This window comes from Mastomys coucha, unplaced genomic scaffold (genome assembly GCF_008632895.1).
Source record: "Mastomys coucha isolate ucsf_1 unplaced genomic scaffold, UCSF_Mcou_1 pScaffold16, whole genome shotgun sequence".
Classification (NCBI taxonomy): Eukaryota; Metazoa; Chordata; class Mammalia; order Rodentia; family Muridae; genus Mastomys; species Mastomys coucha.
Window position 1 is genome coordinate 10,380,984 of NW_022196898.1, and position 18,944 is coordinate 10,399,927.

The 18,944-nt window shown below is 36.0% G+C and overlaps 1 long non-coding RNA gene across 2 annotated transcripts in view; it reads right to left on the bottom strand.

Moving 5' to 3' along the window:
* LOC116094038 overlaps positions 1-8,952 on the bottom strand; it is a 24,445-nt gene extending 15,493 nt beyond the window's left edge. The window contains exons 1-3 of one of the 2 annotated variants that reach the window (XR_004119944.1): positions 8,916-8,952; positions 3,762-4,000; positions 3,293-3,443 (exon numbers count right to left, since the gene is read on the bottom strand). This is a non-coding gene — a long non-coding RNA (uncharacterized LOC116094038). Of the gene's footprint in view, positions 1-3,292; positions 3,444-3,761; positions 4,001-8,915 lie in introns of those variants that run through there. The other variant, XR_004119945.1, reaches the window with a different exon arrangement.
* Positions 8,953-18,944: the final 9,992 nt, after the last annotated feature.

Below are 18,944 nucleotides of genomic sequence, written 5' to 3' on the forward strand. Positions count from 1 at the left end.
GAGGGAGGGAAGGAGGAAGGAAGGAAGGAAGAAAGAAAGAAAGAAAGAAAGAAAGAGGGAGGGAAGGAGAAAGAGAGGGAGGGAAGGAGAAAGAGAGAGAGGGAGAGAGACAGAGAGAGAGAGAGAGAGAGAGAGAGAAAGAAAGAAAGAAAGAAAGAAAGAAAGAAAGAAAGAAAGAAAGAAAGAAAGAAAGAAAGATAGGAAGAAATTAAGTGTGGCAGAAGCCAGAGGCCTGGAACCAGACCTCTTTGCAATGAACATTTGCAAGTGAAGCAGTTTGGACAAAAAGGTAAACTGTGATTCCCCTACACTGGGACATCGAACCAAGGGCTGTTCCTCCCATTGATGTCCAACAAGACCATCCTCTGCCACATATAAGGCCCTGGCCGTGGGTCCCTCCATGTGTATTCTTTGGTTGGTGGACCAGTCCCGGGGAGCTCCGGGGGTCTGGCCGGTTGACACTGTTGCTCCCCACGATGGGGGCTGCAAACCCCCTCAGCTCCTTCACTCCCTTCTCCAACTCCTCTATCAGGGACCTCGAGCCCTAATGGTTGGCTAGGAGCATCTGCCTCTGTATTTGTCAGGCTCTGGCAGAACCTCTCAGGAGACAACCATAACAGGCTCCTGTCAGCAAGCACTTGCCTGCATCCACAAAAGCGTCCGAGTTGGCAACTGTTTATGTAGGTGGAGCAGTCTCTGGATGGCCTTTCCTTCAGTCTCTGCTCCACACTTTGTCTCCATATTTCCTCCTATGATTATTTTGTTCCCCCCTAAGAAGCACTGAAGCATCCACACTTAGGTCTTTCTTCTTCTTGAGCTTCATATGGTCTGTGAATTGAATCTTGGGTATTCCAAACTTTTGGGCTAATATCCACTTATCAGTGAGTGCGTACTGTGTGTGTTCTGTGACTGGGTTATGTTACTCAGGTTGATATTTTCAAGTCCCATCCATTTGCCTGTGAATTTCATGAAGTCATTGTTTTTAATAGCTGAGTAGTACTCCATTGTGTAAATGTACCACATTTTCTGTATCCATTTCTCTGTTGAGGGACATCTGGGTTCTTTTAGCTTCTGGTTATTATAAATAAGGCTGCTATGAACACATTTTATTACATGCTACAGTATCTTCAGGGCTGGAAGGCAGGTGTGGGTGGGTGGGTGAGTAGGTGGGTGGTTGGGGGAGACCCCTCATAGAGTCAGGGAGGGGGGATGGGATAGGGGGTTTTTGGAGGGGAGACCTGTATAGGGGATAACATTTGAAATGTAAATAAAGAAAATATGCAATAAAAGAAAAAAAAGAACTGAAACATAAAAGAAAAAGGTAAACTGTGACATGCCTTGTTGACATATAACAGCTTCCACTGGGAATTTTTATTAGTTCAGTTTAGTTTTGTTTTGTTTAGGAGGGAGAATGTCATGATGGAGGACAGGTATTGGGGGAGCAGAGGAGTTTGACTGGAGTGCACATTGTGAAATTCACACACACACACACACACACACACACACACACACAAACTAATAATATAAATTCAAAAAATAGAAAGACTATAGTACAGCAGCTCCTTCATGTTTCCCAAAAACTTGCATCATGCTGCACTGATTGGTCCATGAGTTCTAGCAGACTTTCTTCTGACTTCATAAATGTGTTTCTGCAATAATTGTCATTATGGTGAAAAATAAAGTACCAGGTCAGATAGGAAGCATAGAGATCTTGTCATACAGGGATTTTTTTTAAAAAATCAGATTAAGAACTGAGGTCTTATCAGGCGAAGTTCCCAGGAGTGAGCTGAAGGAAATAGGTATAGGACTTGGTCATAGGGCAAGGAAGATTTATTTCTGAAAGTTACACTCCTTTTCCTGGAGTCTACTCTCCCTTTTAATACAGTGTTTTCACATGCTGAGTTCTCATGGGAAAACATTGCCAAAAATTAAAGCTAATTTTTTTTCTCTCCCTTTTTTTTTTTGTTTTTCAAGACAGGGTTTCTCTGTATAGCCTTGGCTGTCCTGGAACTCACTCTGTAGATCAGGCTGGCCTCGAACTCAGAAATCCGCCTGCCTCTGCCTCCCAAGTGCTGGGATTAAAGGCATGTGCCACCACTGCCCAGCCTAAAGCTAAATTTTTAAAGGAGACTAGGCTTCTCCTCCTCCTCCTCCTTCTTCTTCTCCTCCTCCTCCTTCTCCTTCTTCTTTGAATTAATGACAACTGACTAAGCACATAACAACAAAAGACAGAAGATGCAATGTCCACAGCAGCACACACTCAAGGGAAGCATGCAGATTTATGTTAATCGATATGCTTGATTTTCCTTCTTCATCTGTCCCCATACTTGGTGCCCACATTCTGTCTTCCTAAAACCCACAAGGACAACTAATTAGAATGTGAGGAGAGTTAAGGAACTCAGAACACAGCCTTCAAAGTATTTCATCATTCCAGATAAAAGCAAACACAACTATGCTAAATTTTAGTATCCCTTTGTAGAAAAATCCTTAAAAGTTTTTGTTTTGTTTTGTTTTGTTTTTAAATCTTCTCTGTCAAAGGTAAATTTCTACATTTAAAGTTCTTAGGTCCAAATCTTTGACAGATACATACCATGGTACTTGCACTTCTGAAATAAGAATTGTTCAATTACACGAAGGCTGTAAGAGTCTATGTTGACACAGGACAAAGAGCAGATAGACTATCTAGTTAATAAATGACTCAGTAATCTCTACAAACGAATATGCTGCACCTGCTTTAACATCTATTCTCCAAGGAACACAGAAATAACAGGAAATGTAACAAATCTTTTAGCAAAATTTCTCTCCTCCTCCCTATTCCTCCTTAAACTATTTCCAGCTCTCTAAGGCCTCTTCCTGTTCTGCCATTCCTCCCTCGCCCCTCCCCCTTCTGACATTCCCTCCCCATACCCCATTCTTTAATTCTCCAGTATTTAATGCCTATTTTTGTCTCTTCTCTGTTGTCCCTCTTCAGTGGCCTTCACACATCTCAGGGCAGCTCACTCATCAAGTTTCAGTTCTAGTTTCAAGTCTTTCTTGTGTGTGACTGTGTTTAAGTCTCAAGGAATTCACATCAGTAGTATCCACTGTCATCTTGTGTTTCTCCACTTAAATTTCCTTGGAGTGGCATTTTGTTATTGTTGTTATGGCTAAACAGAAAGGAGTCAAAGTCAGAGGGATTGGTCTCAAGAATTAGTAACTATGGGACCACCAACAGAGCAAAGGTCTATGGGAAAGATGTGTGATGCCTTTAAAAGCTTTGTGAAGGAAGAGTCGAAATAAAATATTAAATTTGCTTTAGCAAACACAGGTTCTTTTCCTTTGGTGTTAGACTGTTATTTAACATTATTCTCATTCATCAGCCTTCAAATCATACAGTCCTGTGGCTTTCTCTCCAGTGCTGTAATTTTCTCTCATTATTTATGTAGGATGACTGCATATTTACTCTAGATGGGAAAGAAAATATATATTGAAAGACCTTTGTCATTGAACTAGCAACGAGGCTTTAATCTACTAAGAATAGTCTTTTAGTGCCCTAAATCTTTTTATCTTTCTGTGAATTACCACTTGGTGTGCCAAGGCCAAACATCAAAGGGGCCTCAGAGTTCTCCAACAGTTAAGTGGGCAAACTGCTTTGGAGGTTTCTGTTAATTGGTTGATAAAAGCCTCCCCAAAGCCAGAACTTCTGAGTGATCGGATGATAGAAGGCAGTGTGTACAGGAAGCCTCAGACACTCCCATCCCCCAGTCCTATCTCCAGCCTACCATGCTGCTGCCGCCTCTGAAGATGGACTGGAGTGATGTGTGTCCCATGCTCTCAACATATTTGACAGCACCTTGACAGGGATGGCTTGCTTGCTTGCTTGCTTGCTTGCTTGCTTGTTTTGCTCAAGTTTGCTCTTCAGGATAAAATCTCACAAAGATCAATTTATGAGGGCTGAGAAGATTTATGTCCCTGGGTTCAGAAAATTGTTACCTGATCTGAGTCCTCTCCTCTGAAGATGCTATAAAAAAAAAAAGGGAAAGCATTTTCCATGAGGACCTGTGCCTGTCCAAGCAGCTACACTCCTTATTCATTCTTTATTGAACTTGCTTTATGCCTTGATTTATGTCCAAAAATCAAAATCACAGTGCTTACTGTGTTAATAAAAGTCACCATAGCTGTTTCCAGGATCCTACTCCTTTAGAAACATAATTCAAAGAAGCTATATGCTGCATATAACTCAGAAGCCACCTCAGAAGACAGAAGACGGAGACATACCATACACTACCTCATAGCAAGAAAAAATAATTGCTGACACATGAAAAAATGCAGGCTGAGCTCAAAATCATTATGCTGAGTGCAGGAAACCTTACCTCAAAGTACAGATTGTGTGAGTCTGTTCACAGGAAATTCTAGTAATCGAAAATACAAAGAAATCAGAAAAGTATTTTATACCCTGAATGAAAGTAGAGATTAATTAACCATGAAAAAAGAGGAGGGGGGTTTCTGTGAACATCACAATATGGATGTTAATAGGGCACATTCATTTGTTGTGACTGAACTTAATTTTATGCATTTGCAAGTACTTAAAAACAAGTAAATAAAATTATTTACTTTAGTAAATAAAATTATTTATTTTAGTAAATAAAGGGTAGGGTAGGGTGAGGTGGGGGTATGGGAGTGTCTGAGGCATCCTGTACACACTAAATCTAAATATTTAGTTAATAATGTAAACAAAAATACACAGAAAAGTTTTATTCAGTTTGAAATGTATCACAAAATAAAATGTACTGAATTGATAATGGAGAAGAATAGTGTGTGTGTGTGTGCGCGTGTGCATACTTGCACACATATGCAATAAATGAAATTACATGCTAATGACAAATAAGTTTGTGGTGGTTTTTACTGTAAAATAGTCTCACCATTGTGGCATGTTTGATGGATTCTATAAAATAGTAATGAGAAAAGATGAACACAATTCATTTCTTGCTAGTTTATAATTATTGAGTCTTATTATGTTTCCTAGAATTTGGGTTCATATACTACTTTTTGTTTTATAAGAGGCTTATAATGAAAACACTTCCCCCATGTCTTAGGAAAATAAGAACACTATAAGGAAAACAAGGAATATAGAAGGCAAGAGAGACAGCTCAGTTGGAAAAGAACTTGCCATCCAATCAAAAGGACTGGAGTTCTGATCCTTAGCACCCACACAAAAGCCTGGCACCTAGCTGATATTTGCAGCCTCAGCACTGGGTATGGGCATGGGCCCGGCATGGGCACAGGCCTATTCTCTATACTCACTGGCCAGCCAGGCCAGAGCTCTAGTTTAGAGCTATTTTTTTTTTAATTTCATCTCACTTTCTCTAACTTTATACGTCCCAGAACACAAACCCAAAAATGTTGCTGATTACAATAACAGGTTTTCATACCTCAATCACTGCAACCAAGATAGTTCCCTAGAAACCTACCTGAAGCAAACCTTGTCTACCTGACCCCTCTAAAATTGGCTTCCTAGAAGAATCTAGATTACGGCTGCTTGACAATTTAAACTGACAAAGACCTTGTCTCCAGAGAAAAACTAAAAGGGTCTTGTTTGTTTGTTTGTGTTTGGTTTAAAGATGTACTTTTAATAGTTTTTGATCTTTAAATTTCCTGATTTATACATTTTCTATTTGTCTATTTAAAATTTTGTCAAGTCTGTGACAAAATTTGCTTTCTCCAGCGGTCTGATCATGGCCTGTCCCATTTTTACGGTTTATCAGTAAGTGGTTTCAAATATGTCTTTTACTAAAATTTCTTTCAAAATGTCTTAATTGTAGTAAAAGTAAGCATTCTAAGAAAAAAAACCCATCTTACTGATTTTGACCTGCCTAAGTATCTTACATTTTCTCTTACTTTTAGCACACTAAAGGCACAGGCTTTCATGGAACTTGAAGTAAAAAACATGGTTGGTTCTGCTAGGAGGGAGAGGTTGTGTTTCGCACACAGCTTCAAGGTACTATTAAAGATAAGGGTTCTTTGAGGATAAAATGATTGAATCTCCTTGAACTCCTTTTCTTTCAAAAACTCTATTTCAATCTGAATGATGTCATGGCCTTACAGGGAACGTATAGGCCAAATGGTAATGGGTAATTCATAAATATTACAATTTTTTTTAACAATGTTGATTCACAAAGATGTCTTAAATTGCATTTATTTAGCAACACTCTGATGTAAAAGACAGGGTGACATTGCAGCACTTGCAAAAGTCTTAAGGGGAAACTATCTGAATTTCTTTTTCATAATTGTGTAATAACCAACCTTCAATCTATGTTAATATTGGAAAATATTTTCTCTAAGATTAATAAAATATTGAAACCTTGATTTTTTTTTAATGTATAAGAATAAGTCCTATTATCTAAAATTTCTGAAGAAATGGACCATGGTGCAAAGGAACATGGATCAGTTCCTATGCTTTATAAGAAATAAGTTGATAATCAATGAATGGGTGAATGAATGGGTGAATGAATGAATGAATGAATGAGTACAGAATGGTTGTTCTCCCTCTTCAAAAGGACAGCAGTACTGGATTTTTATTTGGCTTGCTTTAGCTTCCTTTGCTTTGTTTAGTTTAACTTTGGTTTGTTTAATGGGACTCTTAGGCTTTAACCAGAAACCCATAAAGATCATAACTTTAAAATGATATAAAAATGGGTCCTTTGCTGCTACTTCAAGCTGACTGAAAACTGCAAGTTAGAGGATAAACACCTATCCACGCAGCTTCTTCTGCTCGGCTGCTGAGTTTTGTCTTCATCTTTGTGCATTTTGTATGTTTTTCTCAATAGACGTGTAGGTTGTTGTCCCAGAGTGATCTATTTTTACCAATCTGGTTGGATTATAGCTTGCTCTGCTGTCTGGTGAGCAAGGTAGCAATTAGAACATGGAGCCAGAGAGAATAGAATGGGCCCACTAGAAAATGAGCAAAAGTGGAAGCAGGCAGATCCAATGAGAAGAGGAATACTTTCAACATGGCCAACTGTAACCAGGGTTGGCACAGGGGTTTTTCTGGAAACAATTTCCAGGAGCATCCCTGGTTCACACATAGAGCCTTCAGTTCTTGCCAGCCCTTACTGCTGTTGTAGATGCCTGAGAGTCTCCATCAGGCCTCTGTGACTTCCTAATCAGCTCCTGGAGATGTCATGTCTTAGTCTTCATCTGCCAAATCATAGCTATACATTGGCTATCCCAAATTCTCTTTTTAATCTTTCCTGTTACAAATGTCCTTATGATTTGTCCTTAGTGAAGATTACGTCGCTATTGTTTGGTTTGTTGCTTATGTGTTTCTAAGTTGGTATCTTCATCAGCATATATGTTTGGAATACTTTAATTGATCACTTGACATGTTTAATTGATCAATTGAATAAATAAAACAAAACACAGTCCCATGTTCTTAGTCTTTCTTGGTTAGCACATTTTTGTACCCAAGAAAAGCCTATGCATCTAATAGTACAATATTTTGGACTGTAATTTTCCAAAACTTTTGGAAGTCAATGTTTAGGCTGCATATTATAAATTTGTGTTATATAGTTTAACTTATATTATAAATTATAAGTCACTTTCCCTCTATAATGTTATTCAAGTGCTAGAAACTATATTTTAATAGACCTATGTGTTTCTACTAACATACAGTGTGCCCTCATTCCAGTATCAACGTTTCATTTATAGTTGATTCTCTCCTAAATACATCGCTTGATTTTCTATCCTATAGGGGATAGTGTGCTCTTTATCACTATAGCTACAAATATATCCAGTGAAGAAAGGATGGCTCATTTTTATTATTCAAAAGCATCTTGGCAGTTCCTGACCTCTTTCTCCCCTATTGAAATTTCACAATAATCATCTCAGATTTCAGAACTATCCCTCATAGTTTGCCTGTGGTCTCCGAAGATCTTTGTATTGACTTGGGAAAGTGGTCATTCTAAAAGCAGTACATTTTCAAATACTGGAATATGTAAAAAATGACCAGGAATTTCTGGTTTAAGTCTTTTTTTAAAACTTTATGATTTTTCATGAATAATTCTTGGATATCTTGTTTAAGTTTCACACGCTTTACATGTAGCTAATACGGAAATGTTATAGGTTACATCTTTTAAGTTATATCTCCTACTTATTTTAAGCAAATCTTCCTGACATTACTCATGTTCCCTCTCTGTGTAGCTCAGTTTTCTAGCTATGTTGCCCTTCTCTAGGAACACAAATTTTAAATATCCAGCAGGCCCTGGCTAAACATTTATTAACACTTACCAAAGTTAACACTTTCAAATTTTTCCTGTGGTAAGCCACAGAACACAGATGTTTTTATTAAATAAGTCAATGTTAGCATTTCTCCTTTTTTTGAAGAAAAAATAACAAAGATTTTTTTATCATGGTTTCTTTATGAGCTGTAAGTCCTACCTTCATCTATCCTAAACCCAAATTGAATTGTGTTTCAGTCTATGTTTTAACAATTCAAGTCGACTGATATTATTAAAAAGAAACAGTGCTATACTGCTTGACTAAGGTTGAGAACTTTCTTTGCTGGCATCTTTTGATTAGAGAAGGATGTTTAAATTATCATATAAGGTTTCTGAGAAGTTTAATAAGTAATAAGTGATAACACAGCTTATGTAATGTTTTCATCTGTTTTCACTTATTAAGAGATTGTTAAGTATAGTCTCTTAAGTATATTTTAATGTTATTCAAAATATATTTTAAGAAAAGCAAGTATAAAAAATTAGTTGTTTGTGCCTGGTGAAATGTCCTGTCAGTTACATAGAAAGCCCAGTTCCCATGGTCAAGTCCCAGATTAAGTCTAGTGTATAAGGTAAAAACAAAAACAAAAACAAAAACAAAACTCTGATTATGTTTAATATTAAAGGAATATAAGTAAAAGTTTCCTTAGATGCAGCTCTTACCGTAGGGGGGAAACCCACGTTTCCTGTTTCATTACCCTCTAGAATGTTAATGCCATGGTATCCAAGCAACAGGATGGGAACACTTATTATCTTATCATGCTCAGATGATTAAATTCAATGTCATACAAAAATAAGAGCAATATGAATAGAGCAAAGCAAAATTCTTCTCTATAAATGGAAAAAAAAAAGATTACATTGAGTGGTCTTTAACCAAATTCTGTACTTGAATGTACAGGAGAGCTGACATGGATAAAGGTGTGTGGATCAACAGCAGGTAGTACAGTCACCGTGGGTAAAACTAAAAACCATTGTGTAGGCTGTAGGAATAAAGTGTAAATACAGATAACCTATGTAATTGTATCCTTTGTGTACAGGTTTCTTGGTGTCCCTTTAAAATATTTTAAACATAAAAATTTGCCATGGAATTTTGCTATCTTAACTATTCTTAAGTTTCCAATATACAAGTACTGCCCATATTCACTTGCCATGAACCCTTTGAACTTGCGAAACTGACTCAGTAAACTCACTGTATCATTTGGGTATAAAGTGTTTCCAAGTGTGCCTGTGTTGATGGTCTGGTCCCCAGCTGGCGATCCTACTGAGCAATATTAGGTAATGGGTTCAAACCTGAACAGATTGTTAGGTGAGCCTCATCTACTTGGTGAAATTACATCATTGTGACAAGAAACTTCTTATTCCAGGTTGTGTTCCCTCTTTGTCTCTTCCTTGTCCTCCCCTTCTCCCTCCCAGCATCAAGCCCCATTCCTGCCCACCATGATGGGAATAGCCTCTTCTGCCACATTCTCAACACACTCTTATTCTGCCTCTTCCCAGACCCAAAGCAATGGAGCCGCTGACCTTGGACTGAAATCTCTGAACCCGGGAGTCAAAATAAATGTTCTCTCCTTTGCTTTGTTTTTGTAAAATACTTTGAAATTGGAATAAAAAACCCCCAAACCATGTACATAACGTGTGCAGCTTGGATTCCAGAATCCTAAGAAGGGTCATTGAGGGAACAGAAAAAGGTCAGAAATACATATTGCTTATTGCTTACATGACAGTACTCCAAGGTTTCAGGTTACCAACATCATCTTCTACCCATTCGAATTTCTATTCTGTTAACAGTCATCCGATTGAATATGAAAGACATTCCTTTGTTGTTTCATTTGCCATTTGTTTAATGATTACTAATGTGAAGTATCTTTCCATATGCTAATTTGTAGGTTTTGTTTTTTTTTTAAAGAAATATATGTCAATTCGTTTGCCTACCTTTAAGAAAAAATTGAATTATAGTATGTTATAATTAAAATTATAACATGCTACATAATTTTCTCTTTCTTTTTCCTCCTTCCAAATTCTCTCATGTACTCTTTGACTTCTTGTGCTCTTAAATTCATGGCCCTTTTTAAAAATTATTTACTTAAGTGCTTGCAGGGATGTGTGCATGAATCATGTGTGAGTATGTGTGTGTTATTTAAGTATCCAAATATAATTAGCTCAGTTTATAGTTTGTGCAATGGTACTGTTCAACCATCTTTAAGTCATGTTGTTGCTTCCTGTTTTGTTTTTTTTATTTTGTTTTGTTTTTGTTGTTGAATGGTAGGACTTCATTACACTTTTGGAGTATTAACTCCTTATGAGATTCAGTTAGGAAAATATTTCTTTTGTTTCACAAGTTGCTTTTTTACTCTACTGATTGTGTTTTTTTTAAGAACAGAAGTTTTGAATTTGGATATAGTCTTATTTATTCTTGTTCACATGCTCAGAAAGCTACATCTAAAACAGTGCAATGAATTTTCCCATAAGCTATATGCTGAGATGCTTTAATGTTACATTTATTATAGGCTAAAATGAATCTCACTTAATTTCTTATATTGAATCATAATTTCTGATACCTCAGAAAACTATCATTTTTTTAACACAAAGTCTCAAAAAAAGGGCAAAATTAAAATAAGGTATTTAGAATAGGCCTAACATAGTATGGCTGGTATCATTTTAAGAAAAGAAACAAACAAATGTTCAGAGGAAAGCAGGAGTCAGACAAATTTTACTTATAGAACTGTGACAAACTAAGGTCCTAATGTTAAGGCATGTATTGGACAGTATTTGTTAAGGAAGCCCTTGATAATTGAAGGAGGACATAATGTATATTATTTCATATATTATTCTTTGACATCTTCATTCATGTGAATGAATTTTATTAATTTTACCTCTCACTTCTTTCTCCCATGCCCCTCATTCCCACTGACCTCCCTTTTCTTCCCATAACCCCACCACCTACTTTTATATTGGATTTCTAGTGAGTGTGTTTGGTTTGGTTTGGTTTCAGTTTTGTAATCCACTCATGTTAATTTGGCTTGATTGCATCAGCACAGGTTGGGGGTAATTACTGGATGATTGGCAACATAACAATGATTATAACACTCAAGAAAATGACTCTTCCTCCACCACCAACTATTAACTTCCAGTAAGTTTTCTGTGAGAGATACCTCATGCATTCCTCCCCCCCCCATCTGTGATGGAATCTTGACAAAGCCATCTTGACCTGATCTTCTGCAGGTAGCCAAAACTGTTGTGACTTTGTGAGTACAGTAATCACCTCCCATGGAAAGCTTGCTGCTTATCCTCTAGCTCTTGATTTTTTCTGTTTCCTGTTCTCACATGTACCCTTAGTGGCTGTTTTGCTTTTCTGATAGCTATTTCTCAGCATTCCTAAAATTTTTCCCTGAGTGTTACGACCAACGGGGCTTGAATACTGTCAGCCACTTGCAATTCCTTGGTTTCTCTCTAAAGCTTGACTTTAGTTCTGTTTGCTGGGGGATAATGACAATTCCACATAATTATTCATTTGCTGATTGCTCTAATGAGAACTGGGAATGCTATATAACATGATATTGCAATAGCACAAGTGTTATTAACAGGATCCATAGGTTTTAATGAAGTACACCAAAGTTATGTTCACTCTGTGGGGCTGTTTCTGTATGTTTGTGTTTATATCTATACAATTCGATCACATGCATAGATTTACACGTTAGTAATCAAAAGCAATACATGTAATTCTTTCTGCCTTTTGATAACTGAAACTACTTCTCCATTAATCTGTTATTTTGATAATTTTGTCATTTTAAAAATGTTTTTGAATTCACGTGATATGTTTGGATTAGTTATTTCACTAAATATAATTCCTTTGAAACCTAATCATTAGATTCACTACTTTATTCTTTTCTAATGCTGAGTATTTACTTCATGATTTGTATGTAGTGAGCTTATCTAACCACCCTCCCACTGAAGACCATCTAGGATGCTCCAAGTCTAAGAATATTATATTTAAGTCCCATTATTATCTTCTATTAAGTTTCATTATTATTTGATTTCTATTTGTAACCCCATTCTCTTGCCTTTCTATGGATTAACTGAAAATTTTATGAATCACAGTTTGATTATATAAATCAAACTTAATGTGGAGAAAAATTCCAGGTTGAGCAGCCAAGATCTATAGTAGAATAGACAGAGGGCAGGTATACTCTTAACTTCTATCTCTATAGTACAATTTTTAAATCTTGTTATTAGTTAGTGACATTTATCCACTTGTTCCTAATTTATAAGTTATACTCTACATAGAGATATGTCTTGTCCACAGTTATAGGCATCCTCTGAAAGTCTTGGCTATGTTGCCAGTTCACAAGGGGAAAGTTACTGTGAATTGTTTCATTGTTGTTCCCTCAGTAGTATGCTTACACATTCATCCAGCCTGGGTTTTGGCTGGTTATTTAGATTTGCCTCTATTTCCATCTTCATTAGAAATTCTCCAAAGACATGAACTAAAACATATTCTTCTCTTATTTTTTTCCAGCAGTTATCAATTAAAATAGCAAGTGTTTATTATACTCAGTAGAACTATGTTAGCTTTCAAAAATTCAGAGTATATTTGCTGAGTTGTTTAGATGAGGGGGTTGAAAAGATATTCCTTGATAAAACCCATGAAGCTCTTTACTTGGTAGATTACATGTTTCAATTATTTTAATGAGAATTTGTAGGATTTATTAAGATGTGCACACTCTGACTATCATTCAAAAATATTTCAAGTTATAAAGTCTTCATCTTTAAAATTATTTGAAATTGAAACTGCCAAAGGAAAAACAATAATATGTTCAGCCTTGATTACCCTTAATTAAATAGTAAACTGTCTCTTTCAGAATAGTGTCTCTAAATTCAGAATAAGGACAGGTTAGGAAGCAATTGTCCATTGCAGATATTTAATACTTTCTCCCAGGGAAGAAAGTCATTTAGTTGACATAATAACCCCTTTATACATTTAAGAAATGCTTAGTTTTATGAAGCCATAAAAATATATGTATTGTGATTTACTTATCTCTCCTCCTAAAACAACTGCTATAAACTGTGATTTGTAAGAGTTTAACCATAAATGCTTTCCAAGAAAGGCCTGTATATGAAAATTTACACTACTGCTCTATCCCTTCACAAGGGCTTCTTGTAGTTCATTTCCCCCATGAATAATGACTTCTTAAACACAATGGAGTATTACTGGTTATTCTTAATGCAACCCTATTTTAATCAGAAAATTAACCGTGATTATTTGAATGTAATGAGTCACCAAAAGATTGATTACCTGAACCTTAGTTTTTAATTTAACCAGGAATAAATATACACACAGGAATGATGGTATAACTTTAAACTTAAACATCCCTTGCCCATATGTATAGCTTAGTGCTTCTCAGATGAAACTGACTGTTAGTTGCAGAGAATTCCACCATTCCTAATAAAGAATATAAATTGCTTTACAGTTTCAAAAGGCATTTGCACTGCCATTATAGGAGAACAAAACATGGAGATTAAATATTGAAAAAATATTTGTCATTGGCCAATCCTGTATTTTCCATTTTATTATTTTGTCACTACTAAAGTATTAACTATAAGGAGATAACATTCTCTTTTGAACATTTGTCTACCCTTGCCTGCTCCAGTCTCCTGTGTCTTCTCCCATATACATTGCACTTCAATGTCATTTTGCATCTCAGATTATGTTTGAATACAACTTTACCATGTGTCTGTCCAGCAAACTAACATCTATCTCTATTATAATAGAAGTCTGAATTTCTTGCCTTTTTCCTAAATCATTTGCACAATTCCAACACATCATATGATCTCTTTCTCTACCCATTGCTTGTTTATTCTCAATGCATTTGCATTTATGGATGATTTACTTCCTATGACAAATATCTTTTCTGACCACAACATTTTCAATAATAGTTTTCAATCTTTGTTCACATAGAGTCCTGGAGAGCAATTTATTGATCATTCAAATAGACCAGGAAAGAGGAGGAGGAGAAGGAGGAAGAGGAGGAGGGTGATATAGACCTCTTTTTTTATAATTCAATAAAGATTTTCTTTTGTCTGTTAATCACAGACAATCTGTAAACACAAATATACAGGCTAAAAATTAGGTTTTCAGTAAGAGAAATAGAAAATCAACAGACATTTATAATTTACTAAGTCATCATAACACTAAAAATTAGGAAGCAACTTGGAAAGGCACAACTTTTGTTTATTTTTAGTTGTTTCTGAGTTTATGTTCTCTAAGTTTTTTTGAAAGCTGCTCATTAGCACACCACATCATCTCCTACAGCCTGTGTCCAACAGTGCAGAGACACTGCCTGTTATTCTGTTATACTTCAGATGATGAGAGCAAGCACCATTTCAATTTTGATATTGAGCTATTTTGGTTGGATGTAGAAACTGTGCAGTTTATTTGCTCCATCTTGTCCCTCGTGGCTAATGTACCTAAATATATCCATAAATTATATGTCAACTAAATTTTGCCAAAAAGTAAGTTCTAGAACCACTTGAAACTTGGCTATTCTTGGTACTTCAATAAGAAATAAAGTCGATTTTAAAATGTTCAGAATAAGGGGAATCAAACACAAAGACACAAACAGATTTGAGTCCATGTGCCTCTTAGACCTATTACTCAAACAACTACTTTAAAATGAAATTTAGCTTCATTTTCATTTGTATTTTTATTTTATTTATTTTTTAGGTTAAATCATTTTAGTTTGAGTTTCATGATGCTTTTGGTAACTTAAAAAAAAGCTAGATTATATTTCAAAGAGAATTTCTCTTTGTATCATTATGTGATTTAGGACATTAACCCCTTTTAAGTTCATTCAATGTCATTTTCTTCTAAATGTCAGCTAAGGAAAAAAAAATCACAGGAAAATCACATAGAAAATAATTGTGAGCTAAGTGAGAGAAGCTCTGATTTATTTGGGATTTTATCAGGAGTGAGGCTTTTATGGTTGTGCCAAATTCATGAATGCTAATTGGACTATAGAAATGGAGAGGTTCAGGAGAATGTATTCAAGGGAAAGAGCAGCTAACATACAACTGTGTTTTGAACAGTGTATGCTATCAGGTAATACAGGGTGACATCACTAACAGTTCTGCTGTGTTGTACTTAGATTTCAATGGACCTGCTCACAGAGCAAAATGCTTACTGCAAGCCAGACAAAAATACTCAAGCTAAGCAACTTCAAGTCTTTATTGTAATAGGACAGTGTTTATGCAGTGCTTTGTAGGTGGGCTCATGGGTAAGGGCGATAGAAGCAGGCTGTAAGAGTTAACTAGCACTTTTAAATTCATCTTTAGGACTTTATAAAAGATAGAACTTGCTTTAAAAAATAAAGCGTTTGTAAATGATTTTTCTTTCTTTTTCTTTTTCTTTCTTTTTTTTTTTTTTATAAAACGGAACATGAAACTGTTGGTAGTAATTATGGAAATCATAGGGTGTATACAAACAAGATTGATGCAGAGATGTAAGACAATAAACCTGTCAACAAATAACCGTAGTTTGGGTTGATGCTCACTATCATTAAATTCCTTAACCCTTTATTCCTTAGTAGAGAAATGAATAAACATGAATAAAATGTTACAGCTTTGTAGTTACTGCATCTAACAAAGGAAATTTTCTAAATGAGTATCCTGAAGTGTTCTTTATAAGCTTTTAAATTCCTGAAGTTTATATACATTTTAAATTAGAATTATTGATTTTTTTTAAAAAAAATCCCTTCTTGAACTTTTAATAGAATTTTTGAGTACATCAAATTAAAAATTGTGGTAAGTTAAATTTTGTTCTATGAATAATTGACAGCATGGAGGCTCTAAGTGGAGAGACTCTTAGAACCGTCTTGCAAAATATTAAAATTTGCCAAATTTGAGGCCCAGGAATAGGGTAGGTGAGAATTTTCTGCCTCTCCTAGATACCCTTCAACCTGATGTTTACCACCTCTACCTCATAACTCTTATGATTAGTTCTTACTGAGTCCTCACTATGCTCCTTGTATCCAGTGTCCAAGTAAGACCACTGCACTTTCCTACCACGATTTCCCTCAGAAATATCCACTCTTTCTGAGTCACGTGCTAAATTTTATTCAGTCATGATTCCTTCTGAGTGTCGGAACTTCATCTCCAACTTACCCCTAGGTAATTCATTTCAATGTTCTACACGCAACTGGCATACAAAATACTAAGGTTATCTTCCTTCCACTCCCAATTGCTCAAGCTTTATCAATGTAGATGAGTATTTAGTAATTTTGTTGTTTTTAAAAAAAAACATCTTGTTTTGATAAAGGACAAAAAGAAAGGATAGAGGGGCTGAAGAGATGGTTCTGTTAGTAAAATATTTGGATTGTAAGCATGAGGGCCTCGACTGGAGCCCCAGGTTCACTGTAAAAATGCTGGAGCAGGCAATATGCTCTTGGAAGACAAAATGGGTTCCCTTCTTTTAGTAGCTACACAACTACAGGAGGATTGATACTAGTAATGTATTAGCCTGATGTTCAACCTCAGACCCATGCCTTTGCTTTATTTTTTTTATTTGTTATAAACAAATAATTTGTAATGAAGAAATTGTCATGGCGTGACTAAACACAGGGCTTCAAGTATGTTAGAAAGGCAATCTCCAGTTAAGCTACGTCACCAGCTCTGCCCATCCGCTTCCAATTTACAGATGGCAAGTAAGGATGACAGAAAGTTAGGATGAGGTGAATGCCATCCATCTCACTAATTTTCCCACAGTGAACCTGTCATTAATGGTAGTAAACAAAGTAAAAGCAGAGTAAAATGGGGGTAGCTGTCCAGTGGTTGCACCACAGAGATTAATACTGATGATAAAAGGTCTTCCTTTTTGTCTCTGTTATGAAATAAATGGTATTCAATGTAGTATCAGGCTAACAACAACAACTAATAACAGGAAACAGCATTTTCAAGTGCAGTTATTAAGGAAAATCCAACGCAAAGGGCATTTGCAAAGAGAAGCAGAACCCATAGGCAGAGATGAATTACAACTCACTATATCTCTGTAGGGATGCCTTCCTTGTCTTGATGGTCTAGATCCCCTCAAACTGTAAATGAAAATAAACCTTTCTCCTCTTTGAGTGCTTTTTGACAAGTATTTGGTAACAGTAGCAAGAATGTCTGTCATATGTTAGAAATATATATTCATTTATGTCACGTAGATACCTGCAGTTGGCAAGCTGGAGAAGTGATTCTAGTAAAAACTCTTTATCATCAATAGAGATCCAATCAGACAACTGGAGGCATTGTGACAGAGAGAGTGCCAGAGAAATACATATCCTTATCCCATTGTCCCCTTCACCCACCCCAACCCCTGCTTTCTCAATGCTGGAGTCTCTCATTGGCAAATAGCATGTACATTACTTCTGCTTATCTTAAAACTAGCAGATCTTAAAACTAGAGATGACAGGGTAGGAAATTGTAAGTATCTCTGTGGTCAGATCATCTCCCGGGTGGGTTCTAGTAATTACATTTAAACTCTTAGGAGAGTCATGGGTGCAAGGTAGCAAGGCAGTCACTTTCTTCCACTCTGCTTGATCATTAGCTTTCTTCCTGTGAGTTTCCTCTCTGGATCTTCTCTCCTCTTTACAAAAGTGGAGTGCTAATACTTTCCTGATTAATTCATAAGGGCTCTTTTTCTATTAAGATTCTGAATATTTACTTAGGCTAAGTCTTTGAGTGCATTCTGGTTTACAAAGCGTTCTAATGATTTAGTACTTAGACAGTTCTTCCTCTACCTGAGACTCCTGAAAACTGTGCATTTCCTATACTGGCAGTTTTATCTATAATTTTAATCTATCTGATTGTTTTTAATACATCCTTATGTTAGTTATTACATTCAAATGTGATTTCTCTTCATGTGTTTTTAAGTGTGAAATCTAGTGGCAAAATGCTGACTCTCTGTGTGCAAATATATACATATAATCTTATGGAACATTCTGTACTTTTCTGTTGTTAATTATTTGACTGTAATTGTGCCATCTCAAATAGATAATTGTTGAAATTCACAATGCTTATTTTTCCAAACATGTAAAAATCAAAGTTAGAATGTGTGTTAAGTAAGAAAATAGGAGAGTTTAGCAGAGGGACTGTCACAGATATTGATCACCGGATGAAAGGTGAAATAGTCCTATTTAAATATATCTACAAAAGACCAGAATTGAGAAAAACTTAAGAAAATGAAAACAGTAATAATAAAGTAAAATAGCCTTCTCAAATTTTAAAAGAGGTAGCCAAAGCCCAGAGTGCAGAGACCCTAAGGTCAGGTTTGTGGAAGTGAATCTTCATGTCAAGAACAACATGAAGGAACAATAGTGTTAGATGAGGGAAGAAGGATATAACTCAACATCGAACTTGAAGTAGTTTCAGTAATGAGCCCAACACAGTCTCTGGCAGTATAAAATGCAGAGTATCATTAGAAAGTTCTAGCACAATTTTGGAGGAAGGTTTAGGAAAGTGAGTAAGTCAATTGTGCCTTTGCAAAGGAGAAAATATTTGTTTTCTTTACCCCATAACTGTGAATGTGGGGTGAGGGAAAGATCATGACAGGGAAATAAGGCCAAGCAAAGCTGCTCTCATTGTAATAACTAGGGGCCATCTAGAGAAAGACAGAGAAAAGAGGGAAGCGAGAGGGGGAAGGGAAAGGGGAGAAATGTG